Raw genomic sequence first — 7,171 nt, 5'->3', positions numbered from 1 at the left:
TTGACAGTGTATGTCTAGATGTATTATATATAAGAGACAAATATATTGTTCATTTAATATGTTGGCATTATTACTTTTGGCTCAATGCTTACATATACAGTGGGGCAAAAAAGTATTTAGTCAGCCACCGATTGTGCAAGTTCCCCCACCTAAAATGATGACAGAGGTCAGTAATTTGCACCAGAGGTACACTTCAACTGTGAGAGACAGAATGTGAAAAAATAAATAAATAAATAAAAAAAAATCCATGAATCCACATGGTAGGATTTGTAAAGAATTTATTCGTAAATTAGGGTGGAAAATAAGTATTTGGTCAATAACAAAAATACAACTCAATACTTTGTAACATAACCTTTGTTGGCAATAACAGAGGTCAAACGTTTACTATAGGTCTTTACCAGGTTTGCACACACAGTAGCTGGTATTTTGGCCCATTCCTCCATGCAGATCTTCTCGAGAGCAGTGATGTTTTGGGGCTGTCGCCGAGCAACACGGACTTTCAACTCCCGCCACAGATTTTCTATGGGGTTGAGGTCTGGAGACTGGCTAGGCCACTCCAGGACTTTCAAATGCTTCTTACGGAGCCACTCCTTTGTTGCCCGGGCGGTGTGTTTTGGATCATTGTCATGTTGGAAGACCCAGCCTCGTTTCATCTTCAAAGTTCTCACTGATGGAAGGAGGTTTTGGCTCAAAATCTCACGATACATGGCCCCATTCATTCTGTCCTTAACACGGATCAGTCGTCCTGTCCCCTTGGCAGAAAAACAGCCCCATAGCATGATGTTTCCACCTCCATGCTTCACAGTAGGTATGGTGTTCTTGGGATGCAACTCAGTACTCTTCTTCCTCCAAACACGACGAGTTGAGTTTATACCAAAAAGTTCTACTTTGGTTTCATCTGACCACATGACATTCTCCCAATCCTCTGCTGTATCATCCATGTGCTCTCTGGCAAACTTCAGACGGGCCTGGACATGCACTGGCTTCAGCAGCGGAACACGTCTGGCACTGCGGGATTTGATTCCCTGCCGTTGTAGTGTGTTACTGATGGTGACCTTTGTTACTTTGGTCCCAGCTCTCTGCAGGTCATTCACCAGGTCCCCCCGTGTGGTTCTGGGATCTTTGCTCACCGTTCTCATGATCATTTTGACCCCACGGGATGAGATCTTGCGTGGAGCCCCAGATCGAGGGAGATTATCAGTGGTCTTGTATGTCTTCCATTTTCTGATGATTGCTCCCACAGTTGATTTTTTCACACCAAGCTGCTTGCCTATTGTAGATTCACTCTTCCCAGTCTGGTGCAGGTCTACAATACTTTTCCTGGTGTCCTTCGAAAGCTCTTTGGTCTTGGCCATGGCGGAGTTTGGAGTCTGACTGTTTGAGGCTGTGGACAGGTGTCTTTTATACAGATGATGAGTTCAAAAAGGTGCCATTCATACAGGTAACGAGTGGGGGACAGAAAAGCTTCTTACAGAAGACGTTACAGGTCTGTGAGAGCCAGAGATTTTCCTTGTTTGAGGTGACCAAATACTTATTTTCCACCCTGATTTACGAATAAATTCTTTACAAATCCTACCATGTGGATTCATGGATTTTTTTTTCACATTCTGTCTCTCACAGTTGAAGTGTACCTCTGGTGCAAATTACTGACCTCTGTCATCATTTTAAGTGGGGGAACTTGCACAATCGGTGGCTGACTAAATACTTTTTTGCCCCACTGTATGTGTAAAAAGAAAATGTACGAGTTGTGATAACTGTTTCTGATAGAATGAAGAGTAGACTGACATATTAAATATTCCTTTATTGGGTGAGAAAATCAGACCATGTCTTAACTAGGGATGGGTATCGTTTAGGTTTTATCCGATACCAGTACCAAACCGGTACTTTTGAAACGGTGCTGGTGCTTAAGGAATGAAGAACAAACTTTGTCCAAAAACCTCTTATAACTGTTTTTTTTTTTTTTTTTTTTGTAAAAAGAAAACAATGTTAGCCTTTTCTGCAGCTATAGGGGATTTATGGTATCACTCTTGGCTGGAAGCAATGCTTAAGCAATGGGGGGGAAACACCAACTTTGTCCAAAAACCTCTCATGTTTAGCTGTTTTCCACTTTTTCTTTGGTCATTTTAGCCTTTTTGGCAAGGGTGGCTGTGGCTACGCTGTAGCTGCCATCACCAGTGTGTGAATGTGTGTGCGAATGGGTAGATGACTGTGTATAATGTAAAGCGCTTTGGGGTCCTTAGGACCAAGTAAAGCGCTATACAAATACAGACCATTTTACCATTTATATGTAGCACTCATTTGGAAGAACTTTATTTTGGAAAAGAAAGAAAGAAATGCTTTTAATAAGAAAATGTCACATTTTATTGTTCCTGCAGTTGGTTTGTGGTTGATGTGGATTTGCTGCTCATGTGAATCCTCCCACAGTGTTTCATTAGCAGCTGTAACCACAGTGACTCTGATAAAACAGGAATTAGCAGAATCCATCTGATATGAAGCTGTGCTTTGAATACCACTTCCCTCCTCTTTGAAGAGTAGTCAGATATCTGTGTTCAGGTTTTTGTACAGCCTCTTCTACACTTTGTATCACTGTGTTTGTAGAGCACAGTAGTAGAGAGCTGTGTCTGCCAGGGTTAGGGCTGTTATGGTCAGATTAGTTGATGTAGAAGATGTTTCTGATTTATATCGATTATCAGGAATATATTCAGCACTGCCTCCTTTTCCTTGTTTCCAGAGTATAAACTGAGGAGCTTGAAGGTCAGAATGATGTCTGTACCAGTGAAGTAAAGCACCACCTGCATCTGTCTCATAGCTACATGTGAGTTTGACAGATTCTCCTTCTGTTTCAGTGACTTCAGGTTGTTGAGGAGTGATTGAGTCTCCAGCTGTTAGTCCTGGAAAAAGAAAGAAGAAAAGTAGTGAAATGCAGTCTGTATATCTGCTTAATGCAGCAGCTTCAACTAAACTTTAATCCCTGTTCTTAAACTCACCTATAATGTGAGATAGAAGCAAAAAGAGGTGCAGCAACATGTCTTTGGAGTTATTAGCTGTGAGCTGTGAGTGGTCTGATGTTCACAGCTGGAGTCAGACCGTTTTCTACAGTCAGGAGGAGGAGCTGCTTTTGTTCTCATGTGATGTGATGCTGCTCTTTAAAGTTTTCCTGCTTCAACTTTGTTCACACAGAGCATCTGGTTCTTCTCTCTGTGGTGTCTGAGCCAAAGAACATCCACTAAACACTCACGTCTGGGCTCCACTTTGAAATACGGTGCATTTCTAGGCTTTTAAAAAAACGCTATGCGTCGCCAGGTGTTTCATCAGATTCGAGGTGTTACCTCCTTTGACAGTATCACAGTATCAGCTTAAAGCACTTGTTGCAGGCTGCTGAGTTTGCATCTTTTGCTGTGAAGTACAGCCAGACTTTTGACCGCTTCGCCTTGGGCATTTTTAATCTGTAGCTCTGCTCTAAAAGAACGTACATACCTGGGCCCGCCTACTATCCTCGGAAAGGTAGAATGATTGGCTGGAATCCAAAGTGTATGACATCTCAGGGGGGAAAAAAAGCACTTAAATAAAGCACCGAAATATGCGCTGCTTTTTGGTCTGGTTACTATCGTTTATGTCAGAACCGGTGGCATAATGGCACCGGATACCGGTACCCATCCCTAGTCATAACTGCTTTAAGTCATACAGAATAGATATCAGAGCCTTAAACAGGCTGACTTCTGCTAAATGGGTCAAACTGGGCAGAAAGTCTACAAACACATAACATCCTTATAGAATATGATGTAACACTATAGATCAACTTAGCTCAGAATATATAAAGCATATAAACAATTACAGCAATATGATGCAACAAACACAGCAGCTACTGATCCAAAATACTCAAAGCTTCATAGAACTGAAACCAACATTTATTTTAGCTCCATTCTGCTGCTGATACAGACTTTAGGTTTCTGAACATTAAACTTGTTGCTGCCTTTCATAGTGTGTAACTTGAAGGCCCTGAGTACTCTGAGTACTTCCTCCCACACTGGAAACACTGGGATGATAACATTACGTGAACATTACCTAATAAGACTGATTCAGCACAGACAGTTATGTTAAACTTTCCTAGCAGTCCTTCACAAACAGGGAACAGTCTGTCTATTCTCTCCATCTGTCAGCTGCTGCTGGCTCTTCCTCCTCCTCTTCCTCACACACTGCTGAGTTTGTCCTGGTGGATCATCAGGGGTGCAAAGCCTCACAGATGATGTGCAGCAGTGGGTCCCTCAGTCTGTCCTCACTCTGGACACTTGCAGTCGTCACACATGGACATCAAATGTGTGATAAGCTGCAGGATTCAAACACAAGTGTAACTTATAAACACATGTTCATACTTTTATTCCACAATCAGAGAGAAAGAAACAGAGAGAGAGTGCAGGACAGACAGACAGGTGACAGTCTCAGGTGTACACACTGCTACAAAACAGCACCAGAGAAGCAGGATTTAGTGTTTGTGTTATTACGAGTGTAAACAAGAAGAGTTCCAGATGGTGCAGTGGACACATGTGTGACTGCTGTGATTAAAGCATCTTTCTTTCAGCTTAACGAGTGAACCGTCAGCTCGTTCAAACACACGTTAAAGTCAGTTTGGCTCGACGCCACCAGCCTTTGAATTGGGACAGCCTTCGTTGCGTCGCTGTGATGTAATCGGCCTTAAAATGCGGCCTTTAAGGCTGCAGACCCTGAATTGGGATACAGCCTGTAAGTTTTTCTGGTGAGCCTCATACACATCTTGAGCGAAATCCAAGCGTTTCCAGAAAGCTGGGCAGGGAGGCAGGCAAGTAAGTGCAGCGGTGAAGCAGCACAACAAACCAGCGACTTAATGGAGGTTAGTTATGGCAGGATGGAGAATTACTGTGAGCAGAGAGGTAAAGCAGGTGGGAACGAGCAATACTATGATACATTAACTTCAGCTATGACGTCCGACACTAAACATGGTTAGCAGGCAATCTGGCGGGGAGTGATTGTGAGCGCTGGTCTTAAAAGCCAGCAGCCAAATTACTCACAGGGGCCGTGGCACGTGGAGATGCGGCAACTCCACCTAGGGAATGAGATCACTGGCACAATGGAAAACTCTAGCACTCACCGTGACCATGACACACACACTGTTAAACTTCTCTGCAGCAGGATTACAGTCTACTTTGCTTTCACTTGTGTGACCGCCTTGATGAAGATCTTTAAGGCCCTTCATGTTTAAGTCTTCCTCTTTCTTCTGTTCTTAGTTTTCATTTCAGTGTCAAATCAAAGCAACCTTTATCTAACTTCCCACGTCCACTTTTCATCAGGACCATAGTCTGTGGGTTCTTTCAATATTTGTCTGTTTGTTTTTTTAATTTATTTCAATCATGTAAACAATATACAAAGTACATTTAGCAAAGAAAAGTAGAGAAAAATATATTCTGTGTTCTGTTGTCTTTCCTCCATAAGGTTTTGGTGTTTGGTAATGTCCTGTCAAGTTCGACATCAAATCTGTTTTGAGAGCTCTTTGGCATTACCCCTGTGACAAAGTGGGTGAGAAGACCATTTGTCCATATTAGTTAACATTCTTGTTTTGATTGAACCATATTTCATATGTAGTCTGCAATAGGCAAACATCTACTATCCCGGGTTTGTTTATGTTTTGCACTTTTACAGATTATATAATATAACATCTTTGTTTAAATCAATTCCTACAAGTTTTTTAAGTTAACATGTTCTTTATTTCAACTGTTAATTTGTACTGTTTAAACTTACCCTACCTACCTGTCTTCCAGAAACAAAAGGAGGAAATGTAGTTTTACTTCCTGCTTTATAGCTTCTGGGTCAATCTGAGGTCACAGGAAGAGACCAAGTGCAGAAGGGGAAGAACTCTTGTAATTTAATCAAGTTGATTTTAGAGGGTTTATGGAGAAATAGATTTATTGAATATGTATTGATTCCACCATAGAGTTTATGTTGCTAGTAAAGAGTGGCAGTAGAGGTTTGAATATAATCCTGTTCATCTTACGTACTGAATGGAATAGTTCAGAGGAAAAATTGTTTGGTTAAGTGGACTATTTAAGCAGAACTCAGGTGTTTGAAGAAAGGTTCAGGTCAGTGTAGCTGTGTGCATTTTGACCTTAATTTCCGTTGATTTGAGTTCAGTTATGTTTTATGTTTTTTGTTTGGGTCACAAAATGGTGAATAAATCACTTGCTACACTGGACAGCATCAGTTTCCTGCACTTCTTTGGCTGCTTAAGTCAAGTCCTACCACAGCCCCCATCTTAGCTGATACTCAAAGACCCAGTGCATCATGGCAGTCCTCCAGCAGTCTATGCCTATCTCAGCATAACTAAGGGAGGATTCAGGATCACCTGGTCCAGCTCTAACTATATGCTTTAGCAAAAAGGAAAGTTTGAAGCCTGATCTTAAAAGTAGAGATAGTGTCTGTCTCCTGAATCCAAACTGGAAGCTGGTTCTCTGTCAGTACTCTTGGTGCAGCATTTTGGATCAACTGAAAGCTTTTCAGGAGGTTTTTGGGACATGCTGAAAATAATGAATTACAGTAGTCCCACCTAAATGCATCAACTACTTTTTGAGCATCACTCTGAGACAGGATGATTCTAACATTGGAGAAACTGTAAAAATAGACCTCAGAATAAAGAAACTATGCAGTCGCTCAGCTGCAGTCCTTCTCAATGGCTGTATCCCAATCCAGGGTCTGCAGCCTTAAAGGCTGCATTTTAAGGCCGATTACGTCACAGCGGCGCGCCAAAGGCTGTCCCAATTCAAAGGCTGCTCGAAATGCGGCCCTCAAATGCGTCCTTCATTTCCCTGAATTTTAAGGCTGTGGCAGTGTAGACTTCGTGGCCCAACATATCCCAGAATACATAGCGCGGCTGTAGGTGTGGATAAATTTGCCGAAAAAAAACAGCAGATCAGGGGCGCCCGAAGAGTAAACTTTAAGTAAGTACTGAATATTATGTCACTTATTTATGTGCAAATGTTTAATAACGAAGAACATTAAAACATTCCTGTTGGCCACATGTCGGCAAAGTCATGTGACATTAGTGACGTTTGTACTAACTTGGTTTTAAAGCCTTTACTTTAAAATACACGCCGTTCAATAGCTGAGCTTAATCTCACAGAGAATGATCAAAGCTCATGTAGAA

The sequence above is a fragment of the Aulonocara sp. 'chitande type north' Nkhata Bay genome, linkage group LG18, assembly GCF_057382095.1.
Source record: "Aulonocara sp. 'chitande type north' Nkhata Bay isolate Kocher_YH1m ecotype deep benthic linkage group LG18, A_spYH_male_GT1.1, whole genome shotgun sequence".
In the NCBI taxonomy this organism is placed as follows: Eukaryota; Metazoa; Chordata; class Actinopteri; order Cichliformes; family Cichlidae; genus Aulonocara; species Aulonocara sp. 'chitande type north' Nkhata Bay.
The sequence above is the reverse complement of the archived record's forward strand: the minus strand, read 5'-3'. Positions refer to the sequence as shown.